Source organism: Stegostoma tigrinum, chromosome 16, assembly GCF_030684315.1.
Source record: "Stegostoma tigrinum isolate sSteTig4 chromosome 16, sSteTig4.hap1, whole genome shotgun sequence".
Taxonomy (NCBI): Eukaryota; Metazoa; Chordata; class Chondrichthyes; order Orectolobiformes; family Stegostomatidae; genus Stegostoma; species Stegostoma tigrinum.
Window position 1 is genome coordinate 10,293,228 of NC_081369.1, and position 22,487 is coordinate 10,315,714.

The following is a 22,487-nucleotide window of genomic DNA, read 5'->3' on the forward strand; positions in this document are numbered from 1 at the left end:
TAACATTCATTTCAAACCCGCAGACTCCTGCAGTTACCTCGATTATACCTCCTCTCACCCAACCTCCTGCAAAAATGCTATCTCATACTCTCAATTCCTCTGCCTTTGCTGCATCTGCTCTCAGAATGAGGCATTCTACTCAAGGAATTCCCAGATATCCTCTTTCTAGGAACTGTAGTTTACCTTCGTCTATTATTAAGGATGCCCTCAAGTGCACCTCCGCCATTTCCTGCACTTCTGCCATCAAAACCCCTTCCACCACCCCCCGCCCAACTACTCGAGGGATAGAGGCCCCTTAGTTCTCCCAATTACCCCACGAGCCTCTGAATACAACGCGTAATTCTCCAACACTTCTGCTGCCAACAATGGGACCGCACCACCAAAAGGCTATTTCTCTCTACAACCCTGTCCACTTTCTACAGGGAATGTTCACCACATGACTCCCTTGTCCATTCTGCAATCCCACCAACCTGTCCCACCGCATCCGGTACCTTTGCCCCTGCAACCATAGGAGGTGCTACTCCTGCCCCTACACTTCCTTTCACCTCCGGCCAAGGCCCCAAATGATCCTTCCAAATTCGGTAGAGATCCACCTGCATTTCATCTGAGCTCATCCACTGTAGCCATTGCTCCCGATGGTCTCTTCTGTATCAGGGAGACCAAATGCAGACTGGGGAACTAGTTCATGGAGACATGCACTCTGCACGTACCAACCAAACCAACCTCCTGGTTGCCATCCTCTTTAACTCCCTGTCCCAGTCTGCTAATGACACGCCTTTCCTTGGCCGCCTCCAATGTCAGGGTGAGGCCAAATGTAAACTGGAGGAACAACACCTGCAATTTTATCTTGGAAGCTTACAGCCCAATGGCCTGAATATTGACTTCACCACCAGCTTAAAAATCTCTCCACCCTCAACTTTTCCATCTTCTGAGTCGAGAATCCGGTCCAACTTTACCACTGACCACCCATAATAACCCCCTACCTGCATTCATCTATTGCCATCCCACCTACCATTCCCCATCCCCACCCTTCCCTCTATTTCTGGGCTCCCCTCCCCCTTCCTAGTCCTGATGAAGGGTTTTGGCCCAAAAAGTTGACTTCACTGCTCCTCTGATGCTGTCTGATCTTCTGTGCTTTTCCACGTCCACTTTTATTGAGTAGGGCACTACACTGCTTTGGGAGTAACGGATCATGGTAATCAGCGAAAATGTTACAACTAAGTGACTACAGGGTTATAGAATCATAGAATCCATACAGTATGGAAGCAGGCCATTTGGGCCATCAAGTCCACAGCAACCCGCTGAAGAGCATCCCACCCAGACATACTTCCCTATCATATCCCTGTAATCTTGCATTTCCCGTGTTTAATCCACAAAGTCTACACATCCCTAGACACTATGGGCAATTTACAATGGACATTCCACCTAACCTGCGCATCTTTGCACTGGGCTGGGGGTTCGTCGTGGGGCAAGGTTTACCTTTGCTTACTTTAAGGCTTCATTTTATAAAGGTTGGTTTTTAGCTTCCACATTGGAATTTTTTTTTAAAATGAAATTCATTAGATATGTTATTAGACTGAATAAATTGAATTCCAAAGTGTGTTAAAAGCAGGGTAAATGAATGATATTCCTTGTTACTTACATTTACACTTACATAATGTTTTTTTCAACCTCACCGTGTCTCAAAGTGCTCTAGTCAACAAAATATTTTTGAAGAATAGCCAACTTGGTAATGTGAAAAATGTGGTGGCTGATTTGTGTGTTTTGATTTTTCATGTTCCAACAAACACCAATGTGATTATTACCAGATAGCATGTCATATTTTTTAAGCAATGTTGATTGGAAGATAAATTGGCCGGAGACCTACACATCGAAAATAGTTAGAGGATTAAACTGTATTTATTTCAATGCAAGAGGCCTAACAGGTGAGGCAGATGAACTCAGAGAATGGTTGCGAACATGGAACTAGGATATCACATCCAGGGTATAGATGATACAGGAAGGATAGAAAAGAGGGGAAGAGGGGAAGAGGGCAAGAGAGGAGAAAAATCACGTTTTTGATTCGGGATACCATTAAGGCTATACTTGCAGTATTCCTGGGAATATGCCCACGGATGTTGTTTGAGTGGAACCGGAAATTAGACAGTGATGAGCGCCCGTCTCTCTCTCTGTCTCTGTCTCTCTCTCTCTGTCTCTCTCTCTCTACCACCACCACCACCACCTACCATCCCCCCCCCCCCCACACACACACACACACACACACACACACACACACAGAGTAGTCAGCAAGAACTAGAGAAACAAATTTGCAAGGAGAGCTCAGTTATCTGTAAGAATAATAGGGTGGTTTAGTGGAGGATTTTAAAATTCCAAACGTAGACTGGTGACTGCCATAGTGTTAAACGCTTGGGTGGAGAGGAATTTAACCAAGTATAAGAACTTTTTCTGATTCAGCATGTGGATGTATGTACTAATGAAGGTGCCAAACATGACCCTTGGGGGGGAAAAAGGCAGGGCAGGTGACTGATGTGTCAGTAGGAGAGCACTTTGGGGCCAGCAACCATAATTCTATTAGTTTTAAAAGTGATAGAAAGGAGAGTATGGATTTAAAAGTTGGAGGAAGGCCAATTTTGACGGTATTACGCAAGAATTTTCAAAAGTTGATTGGGGGTGGATATTTGCAGATGCAGAGACAGTATGTTCCTGTTATGGTGCAGGACGGGGCTGGTAGGTGTAGGGAATTCTGGATGACTGTAGAAATTGAGGCTTTGGTGAAGAAAAAAATGGAAGCATATGTCTGGTGTAGACAGATTGAGTGAATCTCTAGAAAAGTACAAAGGCAGTAGGCGTATACTTAAAGGGTAATTAGGAGGTCAAAAAGGGACATGAGATAGCCTTGAAAATAGAGTCATGGAGAATCCAAAGGGATTTTATAAATACATTAAGAGCAAAAGGGTAACTCGACAGAATTAGGCCCCTTAAAGATCAGCAAGGACACATAATGTGTGGAGCTGCAGGAGATGGATGAGGTTCTAATGAGTATTTTGCATCGTGCTTACCTTGAAGGATATGGAAATGGAGGACATGGGAAAATGGATAGAGACATCTTCAAAAATGTCCATGTTGCAAAGGAGTATGTGCTGGACATAAAGGTGGATAAATCCCTGGGTCCTGATCAGGTGCACTCTAGGGCTCCGGGAAGCTGGGGATTGCTGAATCAGTTCCTGCGGTGTTTGTATCATTGATAGCCATAGTTGATGTGCCGGAAGAGTAGTTGTTGGCTAATGTGCTGCCACTATTTAAGAAAGGTGGTAAGGAAAAGCCAGGGAACTACAGACTGGTGAGCCCGACATTGGTGGTGGGCAGGTTGTTGGAGGGTGTCGTGCAGGACAGGATTTACATATATTTGGAAAGACACAGACTAGGGGTAATCATCATGGTTTTGGGCCTGGGAAGTCATGTCTTACTAACTTGGTGATTTTTTTTGTAAAGTAACAAAGAGGGCAGAGCCGTAGACGTGATCTACTTCAGTAAGGCATTCAAGAAGGTTCCTCATACAACTGAAACATTAACTCTGATTTTATTTTTCTTCACTGATGCTGCCAAACCAGCTGAGCCTTTCCAGGAAATCTGTTTTTTGTACCTCCATGGTAGATTGGTAACAAGGTTCCACATGGAATATAGGGAGAACTAGCCATTTGGATATAGAACTGGCTGGAAGGTGGAAGTCAGAGGGTGGTGATGGAGGGTTCTTTTTCCAGACAGGCAGCCTGTGATAAGGGGTGTGCCACAAGGATCGGTGCTGGGTTCGCTGCACCATCATTGATATAAATTATTTGGATATGAATATAGGGAATATTGTTAGTAAGTTTGCAGATGCCACCAAAATTTGAGTTGTAGCAAAGAAGGTTACTTCAGAGTACAGCGCGATCTTGATCGGATGGGCTAATGAGCCAAGGAGTGGCAGATGGAGTTTAATTTAGATAAATGTGAGGTGCTGCATTTTGTTGAGGCAGATCAGGACAGGACTTATACACTTAATGGTATGATCCTGGGGAGTGCTGCTGAACAAAGAGACCTTGAAATGCAAGTTCATAGATCTTTGAAAGTGGAGTAACAGGTAGACAGGAGCGTGAAGAAGGCATTTGGTATTATTGTCTTTAATGGACAGTGCATTGAGTATAGGAGTTGGAAGGTCATGTTGCTGCTGTACAAGGACATTGGTTAGGTCACTTCTAGAACCCTGTGTGCAGTTCTGGTAACGCTGCTATAGGAAGGACGTTGTGAAACTTGAAAGGGTTCAGAAAAGATTTACAAGGATGTGGCCACGGTTGGAGGGTTTAAGCCGGGGGAGAGGCTGAATAGGCTGAGGCGATTTTCCCTTGACCTTTAAGAGCTGAGGGGTGACCTTACAGAGGTGTATAAAATCATGAGGGGTGTGGATAGTGTAAATAGACAAGTTCTTTTGCCTGGGATGGCGGAGTCAAAAACTAGAGGGCATAGTTTTAGGGTGAAAGGGGAAAGATTTAAAAGGGACAATTTTTTTCAATGCAGAGGGTGGTGTGTGCATGGAATGGGGTGTCAGAAGAAGTGGTGGAGGCTAGTACACTTTCAACATTTAAAAGGCATCTGGATGACTATATGAATAGGAAGGGTTTGGAGGGATACGGGCCAAATACTGGCAAACGGGACTAGATTTATCTGGGCTATCTGGTCGGCATGGACGAGTTGGACCAAAGGGTGTGTTTCTGCTTTATATACAGATTTTTGCTGTCTCTACAGCCAACATTTATCCTTCAACCAACATTGTAATCTGAGATCTGAAACAAAAACTAAGATTGCAAGAGAAACTCAGCAAATCTGGCAGCATCTGTGCCAGGAAAGGATAGTTCAGACTTCAAATCCAATGACTGATAGTAGCTAAGAAAAGGTGGTATTATACTGATGATAGGGGTTGGCGCTGGTGTGCTGAGCTACCTCCGGTGAGGTGCCACCACTGGACATGCATTCCCCTCCCTTGTCAGCATTTCGCAGGGACTGTTCCCTCCGGCACAGTGTGGTCCACTGCTCCACAGCCCCTCAGCACTTTCCAATGCAATCTTAACACTTCCCTGTATAACTCCTTCTTCCTCGCTATCCAAAGCTCAAGACACTCCTTCCAAGTGATGCAACAATTTACCTGCTCTCTACTCAATCTAATCTTGTGTATTCTCTGCTGTCAGTGTGGTTTACTGTGCACTGGGGGCATGAAACATCGATGAACTGACTGTTTTGCAGAGCACATATGTTCTGTCAATAAGAATGACCCCACACTTCTAGTTCCCCAATAATTCAATACACTACTGTGCTGTATTGCCAACATTTCCATCTTGGGCCTGCTGCAGTGTTCTAGCAATGCTATTGATCACAAGCTGGAAGAACAGTCTTCCACGTGGGGACCTTGCAGACTTCAGGACTTAATATCAAGCTCAGTCTTAGAGCCTGAACAACAACACCTATAACCTCTACCCATCCTGACACCGCAGGACTTGTCGTGACATGGCTGCTTTCAGCTTGGCCACCCCATTTTCATCTGCACATTGACCTCATTATCAGCTTTTCTCTTGTTTACTTTCAAGCATCCCATTTGTCAGCCTAATTTTCTTTTGCTCTCTCACACTGTCAGCTCCATCTGCACTTATCTGTTCACTCATTCCTCCCATTTCCTCTTTGCCACCCCCAATTCCCCATCAGCATAGATTCCACCTTTTACTAACTATTATCAGATCTGAACAAAGGTCAGTGTACTTGAACACAAACTGTGCTTTTTCACCACAAATGCTGCCAGACCTGCAGACACTCCTCAGCAATTTTTCGTTTTGGTTATAATAATATCAGATTGCCATTTGTGGATCTCGACAACAGTGACCGTATTTCAAAATTATTTTACTGGCAGTGCGAAATGCTACTGTTTTAGTTTGGCCCTTCATTAATAATGATGTCATGACCTCCCTTATCCAAAAGGTAGGGGTTCTTGATTGATACTCCATTTACTGTTCTTAATTTGTGAAATTAAATTGAGATTCCTTTCCTTTTGCATGTTGAAGTCATAGTAGGATTTTTCAAATGAAAAACATGGAGGATCTCAGTCACTGTTCATCCCGCAACAGACATCACACAAAATCATATTCTGAATCAACTCGAAGGGTATACTACATTTGAGAGTTATTTATTGCATGTAATAGCCTTTTTGGAACATTCATTCTCAGGATGTGTGTAACAGTGTTATTGCCAATGCATAATTAGTCTAATAAGCATGGAATTAATGTGGAATGTGGGACTGGACCAGGGCCAGACAAGGTAGGAATGGCAAGTTTCCCTTCCCCAAAAATTAATGAACCAATTAAGACTAAATGTTTTGCAGAGGAAATTTGAAGATGATGGAACAGTGCCTAATCCTCATTCACTTTTAATCAAGCTTTCGTTTCTGTTTGCAATATTAATAACTATAAGGCTTTATATCAGCTGTGATTTGTGAGAAGCATGCTTTCAAATTTCAGCTGTGGAATTTGTCCCACTAATATATTGTAGCAATGCCTAGTGTGATTTTGGACGTGTTGTGATCATTACTATATATTGTTTATTGCTTTAATGGAGACTTATGAATATCCCAGTTAGAAAGATGAAGCACATGAAATCTTGTTTCTTCCGTCTTAAGCCTGCCTGCAGTGATGTATGGTAGGGAAGAGTTGAGTGGCATGGGCAGCTCTTTCTTACATTATGCCCGGCAACCTGAGGTATCTGTGACATGTCAATGTATTTGACAGGGAGGTTTGATCTCCATACAGGGACCACCTGGAGAATTATTGGATTGAGGTCTGGTTTTTCCTCCTTACTACCTGCAGGCCTATGGGTATCAAAACCAATTAAAACTGGATAGTTGAAGCCAGAAAATAAAAAACAACTCCATCTAGCCAGGGATCAAACATGGATTCTTTCTGCCCTGCAGAGTTGCAAGACCAGAGGTGCCGTCAACTCTCAGTGGCTCAAGGACAGTTTCTGGTCTGTATGGCAATCTGAAGAGTAACATGCTGTGGATTGTGCTTACTCACTGAAGCAGTGTGCAATATATCATCTCTGTGCCTAGATTTGAGATGTATTACAAATTTTTGAGACTATAATTCAACTTTGGCCGTCTCCTTGCTAGTCTAGCCTCATAACATCTCTCTCCTTCCATCTTGGGAAAGCAAAGCAAAAAAAAATCCACGAAAGATAGCCAAATTTAGGAAAACTCCATCGAGGATTTCTGTCCAGCACTGAAAGGTGATCTGACAAGCCTTGAGAATACACTAGCCCATTTATCTTCCTTATCTTGTGATTTGATAGTTTCCCAAAAATGTGACTTAAACCCTGTTGAAGATGTGAAAAGAGGTCAAGCCTCAACACCTCAGGAATGTCATTTGCCAGGTATTTCCAGTCTTGAATCAATTTATACTATATCTCCAGGTGCTGTTTTAAGCTTTATTCCCCCCTTAAGATCCTAAGCAGCACAATATTGTCTAATCTAAAAATTGTATAACTCTTATCTCAAGCAGATATAAACACAAGGTAGAACCCAGTGCATATTCGTGTGGGGTCTCACTCATTGTCACGTCCTGTTAGGAGAAGTTCCAATTAAATCATCCTTTGCTTAAACTCCTTCATAATTTATGATCCATCTTTCAACTTATGAACTTGTATAAGGTGCTAGTTAGACTTCAGATGGACTATCCAAAGAATGCAAATGTATTGGCAGGAGTGCAGAAAACGTTTATGAGAGTAATTCCAGAGTGAGTCTCCTCAATTATAAGGAAAGGTTGGAGAAATTGGGACTGCTTTCCTTGGAGTGAAGTAGGCTAAGAGGAGATTAGATAGAAGTTTTCAAAACCTTGAGTTGTCTGGATGAAATGGACAGGGAGAAGCCATTCCTTATATGCAGGTTTAAAACCAGAGGGCACAGTTTTATAGCATTTTACAAAAAAAAACTAACTTCTTGCTGTACGTAATCAGCCGCCCTGCCTGGAAGTGCAATGGAGGTGGGTTCAATTTAGGCATTCAAGAGGGCATTGGATGATTGTTTGGGGGAGAAATGGATTTCAGAGATATGGGAAAAGGATATTAACAGTAGTTGAAAATGTTCAGAGAACTATTGCAGACACAATGGATTGAATAATCTCTTTCTAAATTGTAGTATCTTCGTGATTCTGCGATTGACCTTCACAGGGCTGCACGATGGCTCAGAGTTAGCACTGCTGCCTCACAGTGCCAGGGACCCAGGTTCAATTCCACCCTTAAGTGACTGCCTGCGTGGAGTTTGCACATTCTCCCCATGTCTACATGGGCTTCCTCCAGGTGCTGCAGTTTCCTCCCATACTCCAAAGATGTGCAGGCTAGGTCGATTGGCCATACTAAATTGCCCGTAGTGTACAGGGATCTGTAGATTAGGTTGGTTAAAGGGGGATGTGTCTGGGTGAGATACTCTGTGCGTCGATGTGAACTTGTTGGGCTGAAGGGCCTGTTGCCACACTGTTGGGATTCTATGATCTATGATCTATATCTCTGATTGATTGTATGGCTCTGAGTGGGGGAAGTGACAAGATTAGTGATGAATGATAAACTCCACCTTGCTTGACTGATTTCAATAAATAGTTGTTACCAGTTGTGTTTTGTAAATCTTGGGACTAGGTATTTGTGTTTTGTTTTAATCAGAAGGGAAGGAAAAACAGACTAAGGCAGTAGAGTTTGAGAAAATAGGTAAACAATATTTTATATCCATTAGTGAGAGCGTTTGTTTGAGGGTAGCTTATGACTTTTATGTCAACAACAAATGTAAATAATTAAAACTAATAAACCTATACTGACTGACCATGTGTAGTGGATGAATGTTTGTAGGGGTTTATTAATTGTTCAGTGTAAGTTTCAAATTTTCAGATAAAAGCAATAACCTAAAGAAACAAAGATGGTTTTAATGATTTTTGATTAAACTTGAGCAATTTTTTCAGACATTGTATAGATTATTCGTGAAGTGTGCTATTTATTAAGGAAGGTTTGGATATCCAACTTGTAAAACACAAGTGTTGTGTCAGAATGGGGTCAGAGGATGGAAAGGATGGCTCAAGAGCTCAGGTTATGAGTGGCAATTCTTGGATCCAAATTGTTTGCTCGAGCAAAAGATTGATTAATGTGGTTCATTTTTTCAAAATATTGAAAACTATGCCAACTTTACCCTTACGTGAAGTTTTTGTCTGACTTGGACTGAGATTGCTGAATTGCAGGAATCAGGTTGAATATTAACAAGCACCAGGATGAACTTTCCTCATCTTCTGCCAGAAGATCTGATGTATGGAAAAGGTACCTAACAATTTAACTTAGTTTTTCACAGATTGTCCAGTCACACTTCAAAATTCTGTTGAAATATTAGAATATGTTGTGCAGAGGGACTGCTAATTTTAGTTCTCCCTATTTAAAGCTTTTGTTTCTTTCTCATTCTCTTTGTTCTTTCTCCTCAGTGTCATTTCTCATTTAACAGTGCTTACCTCTTGTGGCATCTCAAGTCACTGTATCCCTCAGGTCATCGCATCATTAGTGACTCCCCCCATGTGTGCTATTAGAGTTGGGGTATTGTGTTTGCTTTTATTTAAATAAGTTAAATGCTTAGGTACTGAAGTAAACTTTGGTTTTTGTTTATTTTTAGATTTATCTATTAGTAGAGGAGCTACTGTGGCCTTAATTTTTTGGAAGAATTTTCTGATATATTGCACATTAACTGCATGGTACAATTGCTAAGAAACTTATAAATTTCTTTAAATACTTCTCTGCAAGCAGGATGTCTCCGAGCTTTCCTTGTTCTCTTTTGCTGCACACGAAGGCATTGTGTTTCAACTTTTATTTTTTCACGCAGCTGTTGTCCTCAGGAGTCTAACTCTGGTTTTAAAATTGATTTCTACAGCATGCTCCACACAAATTATTTCACTTAAAGTTGTGATTTTCAAACACTCAATTTGTCTTTGTGAGGAAATCTTTTGGAATTTCAAAGGCATTTCATAAGTTACCACATTGCTAGACTTGAAATTAAGTTCGGTTCCCACACACAATCATACTATTTAAAAGGGAACTTTGAGACTTTGGAATGGCAGGGTAGCTAAAATGCCTGTCAGGTCAGTGTTATTTTGCTGTTTTCAAGACACTGTACATCAGCGGCCTATATTTGCTTTACACAGTACGAACATTTTCAAGTGACATAGGAAAAACTGGGCAGTTTGGTGAGCTTTCATTTGAAAGAAAACATGGGTAAGTTCCTGAATTAGGCAGAGAGGGAAGTGATAGCCTGGTGGTATTATCACTGAATTATTAATCCAGAGACTCAAATAATGTTCTGGGGACCCAGATTCAAATGCCCCACAGCAGGTGAAAGACTGGGATTGGATAATGATGATCATGAAATCATTGCTGATTCTTGAGAAAACCCCTCTGGTTCACTAATGTAGGTGTGGGGGGTGTTTTGGAAGGAAGGATACGGAGAGGTCAAGCCCACAATGATAAAACATTTTAGCAAAGCAAAGATGTAGATTCAAATACCCAAATTTTGGAGTGTTGAAACAATATTAATAAAATCATATTAGGAGAAGTGGAATCTGACTATATAGTTCTTTCTGAGAGATCATAGGTGGACTGGGCCAATTTCTGTTCTATAAATCTTCAGCGGGCAGAATTGAAGGTTTTGTGCATAAGTATGAATTCTAGCAATCAAATAATCTGTGCACAAAAGTTTTAAATGTTTCATAATTTTAAATTGCCATTGACAATTAGGGGACATCTATTCAGAAGTTTCCTTGGAGCTTTAGTCAATCGGATAGAGTCAGTGATTGTGTCAAGTGTTAACTGTTATCTAATGGGATAATTGGCGTGGTTACTCTTTGCTATTCTAGGTTGGTAAGCTATTCTAGGAAAATTAATAGGCAGTTCAACTTCTCGGGTTTTATATAGCCAGTGTATAACTGTGCTAAATTGAGCACTGTGATGCCAGTAGTATCCTGAAAAAGTAGCTGATGCGTGGAGATGAATCCTTGAATGGTTGACAATTTTCAATTTATTTATTGCTAATGTTGGCTAAATAAATTCTTGAAAGTAATTACAAAATATTTTTGTGCTCCAAGATCAGTTAAATGTACTGTGTAAATTAAGAAATCCAAGTCTGCCACCATAAATGGCTGTGATTATCTGTTCTCCAATATCTGGTAAAATGACCATTTAATTAAGAGACATTATCATTTAGTTTTAAGAGCTGTTCGTATTGTTTGGTATAATGAAAAAATGGTGCAAATTAATGAAAGCAACACCTCAGTGAGTAGTTTTCATGATTGAAATGCCAGATTACTGTAGTTATTGGCTTTGTCTGCTGATATATTGTGATGGGTTTAAGACACAGATACTCATTTTACCTCAAACAAAGAACTCCACAAGCTGGAAATCTGAAACAAAAACAGAAATTGCTGGAGAAACTCAGCAGGTCTGGCGGTATCTGTGGAGAGAAAGCAGAATTAACATTTCAAGTCTGGTGACCCTCCTTCTGGTCAGGTTGACTATTCAGTCCATTAAACACCTGGGGAAACTGCAATTTACTCAATCAGAACTACCTTGCGCAACAAAGTATTGATTTGCAGCATTATATATATGAGTGGGAAGAATCCCAGTCTCCAGTAATGGGTCTCTCCTTCTAATTTCTATTAATGAACTAAAGTTATTCAGACAGTGTCCTTATTTGCTGCAGTTCAAATATTAAATTGCGAGGTCTGATGCAAAGGTTCAGTTTGGCTTGAACTTTACAGACTTATCCTCCATGCTATATGAATGCATTGCACTGCTTCCATTTCTCTGTTTTCTCTTTGTCCCCACTTGTGCCCCAACACATCAAAGATGGTAGATGGTAGACTAGCCAATTTAAGTTGGTATTATTGATTAGCACTTTAAGACCAAATAATAGTCCAATCAAAAAGAGTTGCTATTTAAATAAAAGAACTTGGGGATTAGTCTCAGGTCTTCAAGGAGAGGGAGGTGGGAAAAGATTTGTGGAAAATAGGGTCTAAGCTGCTGAAAGCAGGGCTATTGGCTGTGTTGAGGTGAAAGAAGGGGCCAGTACAGCATTTGTGAAAGAGTATGGATTCTTATGAATGGAGAATTTGAGTTGGGGTATGGGGTAACTTCAGGCAAGAGGAGGTTAGAGCCTCTGCCTTGCTCTCCGGCAGTGGATTCTAGATCTTAGCCATTTGCTGCGTGCAAATGTGTTTTCCTTATGTCTTCTCATGCTGCTTTTGCTAATTTATGTCAACGATTTGGATGAGAATTTCAGGGGCAGGGTTAGTAAGTTTGCAGATGACCTCAAAGTTGGTGATACAGTAGACAGTGAAAAAGATTATCTCAGATTACAAAAGGGATCTAGATCATTTAGACCAATGGACTGAGGAGTGGTGGATGGAGTTTAATTTGAATAACTGTGAGATATTACATTTTGGTAAAACAAACAAGGCCAGCATGTATACAGTCAATGATAAGCCCTGGGTGGTGATGTCCAACAGAGAGACCAAGGAGTTCAGATGCGTAGTTCTTTTGAAAGTTGCATCACAGTTGGACAAGGTGGTTGAGAAGGTGTTTAGCACATTTGTCTTCATTGCTCAGACCATTGCGTGTAGGATTTGGGTGTCATGTTGAGGTTGTGCCAGATGTTGGTGAAGCCACCTTTTGAGTACCGTGTATGGTTCTGTTCACCCTGCTGTAGCAAGGATATTATAAAATTGGTGATGGTTCAGGAAAGCTTTGCCCCTGATGTTGCTAGGACTGGAGGGTTTGAGTAATAGAGAGACTTGGCAGGCTAGTATGTCTTGCCCTGCAGCATGAGACGATGAGGGGTGATGTCACAGAAGTTTATCAAATCATGAGGGGCTTAGATAAGATGAATAGCAAAGGTCTTTTCCCTAGAGTAGGGAGTTCAAAACTAGGAGGCATATTTTTAAGGTGAGAGGTGAACAGTTTTTTAAAGACCCAATTTTTTTCCACAGGCTGTTTTTTTGTGGAATGAACTGACAGAGGAGGTGGTAGATGCGGGTATAGTTGTAACATTTAAAAGACATTTGGGTAGGTAAATGAATAGGAAAAGTTTAGAGGGATATGGACCAAATACAGACAAGTGGGACTAGTTCAGTTTGGGAAACTTTGTCAGCATGGACAAGTGGGACTGAAGGGTCTGTTTCCATGCTGTATTACTCTGACTCTAATTGCCTAAAATCCCATTCTCTTCCACCAGAGAGACTTCCCTCATATTTATGCAGTTCAGGCCCCTCATGATTTTGAATATGTCCATGAAATCCTCTCTCAATCTTCTCCAAAGAGAACAATCCAAACTTTTGCATCTATCTGGGGAACTGAAGTACCTGATTCCTGGAATCATGTGTGCATTTTCTCTGTAGTGCTACATAATGCCTGTAGCACTAGAACAGATCCCAATATTCCAATTGATTCTGTTAGGAAGTGAATTTCTAGGATTTTGACTCACTGTCATATGTGTCATACAGCACTGCATGACATATGACACTGATAGTGAGGGAACTGCAATGTTCATGCATGCTTGAGTGGAAACCTGGAGGTGGTGGTATCCCCATGCCTCTTTGCTTTGGCCCTCAGTGATAAAAGCCATGGATTTGAAAGTTGCTGTGAAAAGAGCTAGGGTGAGTTATTGCATTGCAGTCGTGAATAAAATACTTCTGCTAATGTAGTGGTCTTGGAGAGTGAATACAGAAGCTTGTGGATGGCGGCAATCAAGCAGGGTTGCTTTAGGCTGAATGGAGTTGAGCTTTTTGTGTTTCTTGGAGTTATACCTATTCAGATAAGTGGAGGGTGTTCCATTATACTCCAACTTTGTGCCTTTTACTTGGCGTTAGGGATTCAAGAGGTGTGTTACCTGCCACAAAATTCCTATCTCCTGACCTGCTCTGTAGTCATAGTATTTACATACCTAGTGCAGTTTAGTTTCTGGTCAATGGCAGTCCACAGGATGTTGACAATGGAAATTTCAACATTAGTAATGCTATTGAGTGTCAAGACATGTTGATTAGATTCTCTTCTGTTGGAGATGGTCATTGCTTGGCACTTGTGCAGCACAAATGTTACTTGTCACTGATGAGTCCAAGGTTCCATGTTGACTGGGCCTTAATACTTCGGTTTCTGTGGAGAACAAATGGTGTTGACCATTGTGCAATCATCAGTGAATGTCACTACCTCTGCACTTAAGATGGGTAGGTTATAAATAAAGCAGCTAAACATATTGAAGCAGTCCATATTCAAATGCAACAAGATCTGGACAATACCCAGGCTTGGACTGACAAGTGGCAAGTAACACTTGTGCCTCACAAATGCCAGGTTATGACCATCACTAAGAGACGCTTCTAACTACCGTCCATTGATATTCAATGGTGTCACCATCTGAATCCCCCACTATCAACATCCTTGAGGTGACCACTGACCTGAAAGTTCACTGGACTCACCATGTAAACACAGTGGCTATGAGAGCAGGCCAGAGGTTAGGAATACTATGGTGAATGATTCAATTCCTGACTCCCCAAAGTCTGTTCACTATCCACAAGGCACAAGTCAGGATTGTGATGGAATACTCCACGCTTGCCTGGATGAATGCTCCTCCAACAACACTCAAGCTTGATACCATCCAGCACAAAGCAGCCTGCTTAATTGGTACTAAATCAACAAGCACCCACTCGCTGTACCACCAAAATTCAGTCGCAACAATGTGTACTATCCACCAGATGCACTGCAGAAATTCATTATAGACCCTCGGATAACACCTCCCAAACCCACAACCATCCAGACATACAAGGACAGCAGATACATAGGAACACCACCTTCGAGCTCCCCTCCAAGCCAATCGCCAACCTGACTTGGAAATATATCACTGTTCTTTCATTGGCGCTGAGTCAAAATCTTCGAATTCCCTCCCTAATGGCATTGTGGATCAACCTACAGCAGGTGGTCTGCAGAGGTTCAAGGTGGCAGCTCAACGTAATCTTCTCAAGGGCAACTAGCAATGGACAATAAATACTGGCCAGCCATCAAAGTCTACATCCCACAAATAAAAAAGGCAGGATGAGGTTTATTAGATCTGTCATGATCATATTGAAAGGCAGAATGGATCTGATGAGCTAAATAGTCCACTTCTGCTTCTGCACTTTATTGTCTAACTCTAGATAATAACATTCTATAGAACGAATTGCATTTCATTGAACAAAGACAACCTAACTAGGCGCAAATTCTGATGCAAGAATGAAAGTAGGGTCTACAGTTCCAGCACACTGTCCAGCAGATATTAGTACTTGTAGATTAAACTTGTGAACTGATTCAAATGCAGAATCAATTATAAATTGGATGAATATGAATGTGTGCTGCAAAATGTATTTCAGGGATGGGTATTTTTTATCAAAGTTTCTGCCTGTCTGATAACTAACTTCAGGCTAAATTTTAAAACAGTGTGCTGAACACCACTGTACAACTCTGACTCTAATTGGTTTTCCAGCATTGTAATATCTTCACCTCCCACAACAATGAATGCTTTGACCACATTTAAACACAAATGAATTCAGCACATCTGCTCTGTCCTTGGTAAACAGCTCTGTATATGTAGAGGATACGTTCGGGACTGAAATGTTATGTAAAATAGTCATCCTGCTGCATAAATAACTCAGCACGTGGTTCAGATGTTGCATGCCCAAGTGCTGCTTCTGTTTATATTTTGTAAAATATTCCCTGGTGACATTTCATGAACACAATTCAGAAAGTTTGTTTTTAGTATGTGTTTTTATACCTTTGTCTTCCAATGGTGCCAAGTATTGCTGAGTCATATTTCCGTCAACTTTAGGCACCCTGGCTCGCAGCTTTTATTTAAGCATCTGCTGCTAAAGAGTACACACATAACCAAAGAATGGGAGGCCTGCCTAATTTCCTCCTTCTCATTTCAAGGACAATTGTATTGTCCATGCATTACAATTGCGATAAGCTTATCACAGTGTAAACTGGAAAGCAAACCTAGGATCTTCCAAATCTACTTACCTATGTATTTAACTATGCTCACTCAACTATAACTATAACTCACTCAAATGTCAACTGAGGGTCACTGAAACATGCAGCTGTTGACAAAAATGTCTTAGACTGTATTAAGTGCCTTTAGAATGAACCAAAAAGAGAGTGAAAGCATTAAGGAAATGATACAAGTCAAATCATGGTTTGCATTTCAGCCTAACTGCATTCAAAGGGAAAAAAAACTATTTTAATAGAAAAAAATCAAAAGGGTACTTTCTAGAACTGGTGTGTTAGTAAAACTACTACTGACATGCATGCACTACAAACAAGCAATAATGAGGTAACCAGGTCAAACCCTGAAATTGAATTGCTGAGTGAAGGTGTAATGGTACACAGGAGAGACCAGTAGACATTCACCAAGTTTTTATATTTCTAGCATCCAAAATAATTCATTCTTGGAGTACTGCTGCTTTCAGCTGTGTAGATTTGGACTCTGGATGGAACCATAGAACTGGAGAATTGCAAATATTACACCCTTATTTCAAAATGGGTGTTAGGATAGGTCAAATTGGTCAGCTTAACATCAGCAATGGGCAATCTTCTAGAAGCAATAATCCACCACAAAAATAACAGTCACTGAGAAAATTTGGGTCAATAAACGGAAGTCACTATAGAATTGCATGCAGCTATGTTTAAAGTAACAGAAAAAGTTGTTGTTATTACTTTAGATGTGATATACAAGGACTTTCAAACGCACTTTTATAGCACTGAACACAGACAAAAGTCATCACGTGAAATAAAAGAGACAGTGACAAGATTGATGCAAAATTAGCGGAATGAACAGGCAATCCGTGATAATGGGAACTGCAGATGCTGGAGAATCCAAGATAATAAAGTGTGAAGCTGGATGAACACAGCAGGCCAAGCAGCATCTCAGGAGCACAAGAGCTGACGTTTTGTGCCCAGACCCTTCATCAGAGAGCTAATCAGTGGATGGATTTCATTCCAGCAAGAGGTTTGCAGTGAAGTTCCCAGATCTTTTCCTCCAATGTAGAGGGACGGAGTTGGTGTTGTAATAAGCACATTTGATTCAGAATCCAGAGGTCCAAGCTAACATTCTGAGAACATGGGCTCATAGCCCATAAAACATGCTTTCAGTGTTCACCAGGTCAAATCCTTTCAGGATCGTGTATTTCAATTAAGTCACCTCTGACTCTTAACCACAGAGGATACAAGCCTAGCCTTTCCAGCTTTTCCTGCAGGTAATCTGCTTATTCCAAGTACTAGTCTTGTAACCCTTCTCTGAACTGCTTTCAATACATTAACACATTTCAGTATAGCAGTGACCAATACTATACACAGTATGCCAGAAATGGCCTCACCAATGTTCCATAGAACTGAAGCATGATGTCCCTGCACTTTCATTCAATTTGCCTCAGAATAAAATGTAGTATCCTACTGTCTGTCCTGATTGGCTGTCTGCTGACTAACCTTTTATAATTGATGCACAAGGACATCCAGATTTCTCCATGTCAGAATGTTGCAGCCTTTCACCATTTAGAAAATATACTTTGTCCATTTTGGTAGAAAGAATAATTTCATACTTGTCACCACGTTATCCTCCATTTGTCAAATGTTTGCCCATTTATCCAACCTGCCTATATCCCTTTTAGACTCCTTAAGTCCCCTTCATGACTATCTTTCTCTGCTTATCTTTGTGTCATAGGCAAATTTAGCTGCAATTTTTTGATCTCTTCATTCAAGTATTTATAGGAATTGTGAAGAGTTGAGGACCCAGCACCAAGCCCTGTAGCAGACTATTTGTGACATCCAGCCAGCCTAAAAAAGACCCATTCATTCCTCCTGTGCTTCCTGTCAGCATGTCAGTCTTGTGTCTATGCCAATATGTTAGCCCCTACCCATAAGGTTTTGTTTTCTGCAAAACCTTGGATATGGCATCCCGTAAATGCCTTCTGGAAATCTAATTGCAGTGCATCCACTGGTTCTCCTTTATCAACAGTATGCAACTTACTACTTAAAAGAAATCCAATAAATTGGTTAAACATTATTGCCCTCTGATAAAACTAAGTGCCCCGTTAAAACATCTTTAATAATAGTTGACATGTTGCCTATGACAGGTGTTCAGCTAACTCGCCTGTAGTTTCCTGCTTTTTGCCTTCCTTTGCTTTTGAATAAAGGAGTTACATGAGCCATTTTCTAAACTGAAGGAATCTTCCCTGAATCTAATGAATTTTGGAAAATTAAAATCAATGTATCGACTGTTTCACTGGCTATGACATTAAGACCCGTAGGATTAAACCCAGCAGTTTCTGGGGACTTGTCAATTTGCAGATCTGATATTTCACTAGCTACTGCTTTCTTGGAAATTGTGTAATTTTCCCATGTTCCTCTCTACCTTTTAGATTCCTGATTCACAGCTATTTCTGGGATGCTTCTTGTATCCTTAGTAGTGAAGATTGATGCAAAATATCAAAAATTCATCTGCCATCTCTTTGTCCTCTATTACTAATTCCCCAGACTCATTTTATACAGGGCCAATACTTAATGTAACCTTTTTTAAATATCTGAAGGAACTTTTCCTACCTCTTCATATTTTTGGCTAACTGACTATCATGCTCTAGTCTTCCTTCATTAATCCTTGAATAATTCTTTGTTTTGATATCCTGTTCACAATCATCTGACTTGCCACCTATCATAGATCTGTAGACACATACAGCACAGAAACAGACATTTGGGTGCAACCAGTCTATGAGGAGTATAATCGCAATCTGAAGTAGTCCCACTGGTCTGTTCCTGGTCCATATCTCTCCAAATCTTTTCTGTTTGCATATCTATTGGAATATCTTTTAAACATTGTAATTGTACCCATACCCTCCACTTGCTGATAATGTTAATTACTCATGCAAACGACCCTCTGTGGGGGGTAAAAAACTAAATTCTGGCTCACGTTTTTTTTTCATTCTCTCTCCTCTCACCTTAAAAATGTGTCCCCTAGCCTTGGGATTTCCAATCCTAGGGAAAAGACAACTACCATTAACTCTATCTATACTTCTCATTATTTTATAAATTTCTATCAGGTCGCCTCTCAATCTAGTACCTTTTTATTTGAGCCTGAGACACTTTCACTTTTATGGTTAACCGTGGATTTTGGGTCCTTCCTTTAGAATTTTTATCATCTGTTGGAACATTATTGTTGTGATTTCTGGAATATCAATTCAAATGCTTGCCATTGCGTCTCTATTGACCTATTGTTTAACCTGAATTGCCAGTCCATTTTAGCTAACGCTGCTTGCATGTCCTCATAATTGCCCTCCCTTAATTCAAGGTGATAGTCTTGAAACTACACTTCTGGCCCTGATATGGCAGTAAACCTCAATCGTTATGATTAGTGCTACCAATGCTCTCACTCGTCCACATGGCTATTTGATGTTCCGTGCATGTTCAGCATAGGTAGCTTGGTGCTGCATTGACTTGCGGTTCTGGAAGTTGCTACTGTGCGCAGGCCTCGGGTCCATGTAGCTGGTAAGAAAATTTGAGGGAAGATGGACTGCTAACCCAGGGGCATTTTGACTGAGGTTACCTTTGGGTTACTATTACTGACCTATGCATAAAGTTGGTAGATGTCGGTGTGATTCTTAATGACAATTTCATGTCTGTCTTCACAAAAGAGAAGATAATCCAGACATTGTTGAGGATAAAATTTTTGATATGATGAATGGGGAAAGAAGTGATAAGCATCCTTAAAAGTGGGTATTTCACCAGAACTTGGTAAAATTTACTTCAGACTGTAATGAAGCAAGGGTGAGAATAGCAAATTTGTTCACCATAATTTTGTAATCCTCATTGGAGGCAGGTGTGGTGCTCAGGATTGCAGTGTTGTTCATATTGTTTAAAAAGGGAACAAGGGATAGACCAAATAATCTCGGGCCAGTTCAGTCTAATTTTAGTAGTGGGCAAATTATTGGAATCAATTTTGAGACAAAATAAATATGTTCCTCCAGCCTATAGCTTCCCTCACTTGACCACACAATTTTTTTTGTCTTGTCGGTAAATTTCATAATAGAACTTAAAATGAATGTAGTAATTCAGTGCAGTCAGCACAGATTTCTTGAAGGAAGATAATGCTTGAATAAATTGATCGAATTTCTTTGAGAAATTAACACAACGATTGATGAATGCAGTTAAATTGTTGTGGTCTACATGGAATTTAGTAAGGTTTTTGATAGGGTTCCACGTGCTGTATTTTCTCTTTGTCTCAAAAAGGCCCATGGTATTCAAGAGAATTGTAGCATGTTGGATCCAAAATTGTCTGAGTGACAGGAAGCAGCAATGATGACAGATTTGTAACTGAAAGGCTGTTCTAACGTGGTTCCCCATGGCTCAGTACAGAGCCCCTGTTCTATGTGTGTTTATTAATCATTTTGGACTTAAGTTGAGAGAAGCATGATCAAGAAATTTGTAGGTGAGACAAAAGTCTGTGTGATTGATAGTGAGAGGGAAGCTGTGTACTGCAGGAGTATATTAACGGACTAAGTGGGTAGAAAATTGGCAATTGGAACTCAATGAGAAGTGAGATATGCATTTGGAGAGATCAAACAGGGCAAAAGATTATGTAATAAATAGGTTCTGAAATGTGTAGAGGAGGTGAGGGAGCTTGGAATGCATGGTCACAGATTGCTGAAGGAAACAGGACAGATTGGTAATGTTTGACACATATGGAATACTTTGATTTATTAGAGTAGAATAGAATATAAGAGCAGGATGATTATTCAGGAACCGTGTGTATGCACAAACATCCATGTGTATACAAGACAAAGCTTAAGTACGCATGCAGTTCTGGTCAAGTTGTTCGAGAATGAATGTAATTGCACTAGATTAGATTTTTAGAAGATGTTAGCAGGACTAGAAAATTGCAGTTATGAGGGCAGGTTAGATAAGTTAGGTTTGTTTTCGTTGGAACAGAGGCAGCTGTGATTTGTTTCAGGCGTACAAGGTTGAAGAGCCAGGAGTGTTGATTGAAAGGACCTGTTTCACTTGGAGGAATCACTGACAAGGGAATATTGACTACCATCTGAGGAAAAACCTCTTCACCCAAAGAGTGGTGGATATTTGGAATGCTCTGCCCCAGAAGGCAGTGGAGGCCAACTCTCTGGATACTTTCAAGAAAGAGAAAGATAGAGCTCATAAAGATAGTGAAATCAAGGGTTAGGGGGGTAAGGCAGGAACAGGATATTGATTGTGGATGATTAGCCATGATCATAACGAATGGTGGTGCTGGCTCGAAGGGCCAAATGGCCTACTCCAGCACCTATTGTCTATTGACTAGAAAGGTCATTTACTCACTTCGCCTCAATTCCTCTTAATCAATGATAGGAGTCTGGAGCTCTGCCTAAAAAGGTGGCAAGAGATAGAAATTCTCAATTAATTTAAAAGTTGTCTGAATATTCACATGAAGTCCCAAAACCTCCAAGGAGGTTGGAAAATGGAATTAGTGTGGTTCATTTTTTTTTCAGGCAGGTGTAGATACAACTGGCAGAGTGACTTCTTTCAGTAATGTAAGTGTTTCTGAATTTCTGCAGAGGAACGTGCAGTCATGGTCGAATCATAGAATCCCTACAGAGTGGAAGCAGGCCATTTGGCCCAACGAGTCAAAGTCTGAAGACAGAGTACATAATTTCTACTTGGATCCAGTGTGAACTTAATGAGTTGACATCTGTGCTATAATGAATCTATGGTGGCCACACCTGTGTCCATTGATTGTAATAAAATTAACTTGCAGATTGAATTATTGTCAAATATTGTTAAAGTGCCAGTGAAATGAATGCAATAGTGCAGTTGTCAACTTGTGCTCAGTTACCTTGCTTATAATGCAGATTTTGTTCCTGGCAACTGTATCAAGTGGGCTACCTTAGAAAAACATGGAGCTTTCTAAGAGATCTACTGTTGGAGTTGACAGAACAATTCTAAATGTATTTTTGCTGAGTTTTTTAAAAACGTTTCTACCTGTTACAAAGTTGATGGATGCTACCCTGGCCCCAGTTATTGCACACAATTTGAAACTGTGGTACCAGTTTCATTGCAGCGAGAGGCAGGAAGTTCATGATTTTAGTTTTCTTTTACATTAATACCACAGTTAAAAATAAAATTGAAGTGAAATTCCCCATCATGTGAATTTCTAAGTTTTGTTGTGCTGTTGGGTCAGCTATCCGTTGTTTTTCCATTCTAAGGCTATGCACTAGGCAAGAAAATCAACACCTGCTTTGCTATTTCCTAGTAGCTGAATCAAAAACATCATTGGTAAACATTTTGAAAAATGGGTTTAAATTTCTGGCTAATTGAGAGGAAGCAGTGTAAGTAGGACAAACAGT

The 22,487-nt window shown here is 40.5% G+C and overlaps 1 protein-coding gene across 2 annotated transcripts in view; it reads left to right on the forward strand.

Annotated features, from left to right (window-relative positions):
- Positions 1 to 22,487, forward strand: part of amfra (autocrine motility factor receptor a) — a 74,936-nt gene that overhangs the window by 7,210 nt on the left and 45,239 nt on the right. The window lies entirely within an intron of this gene.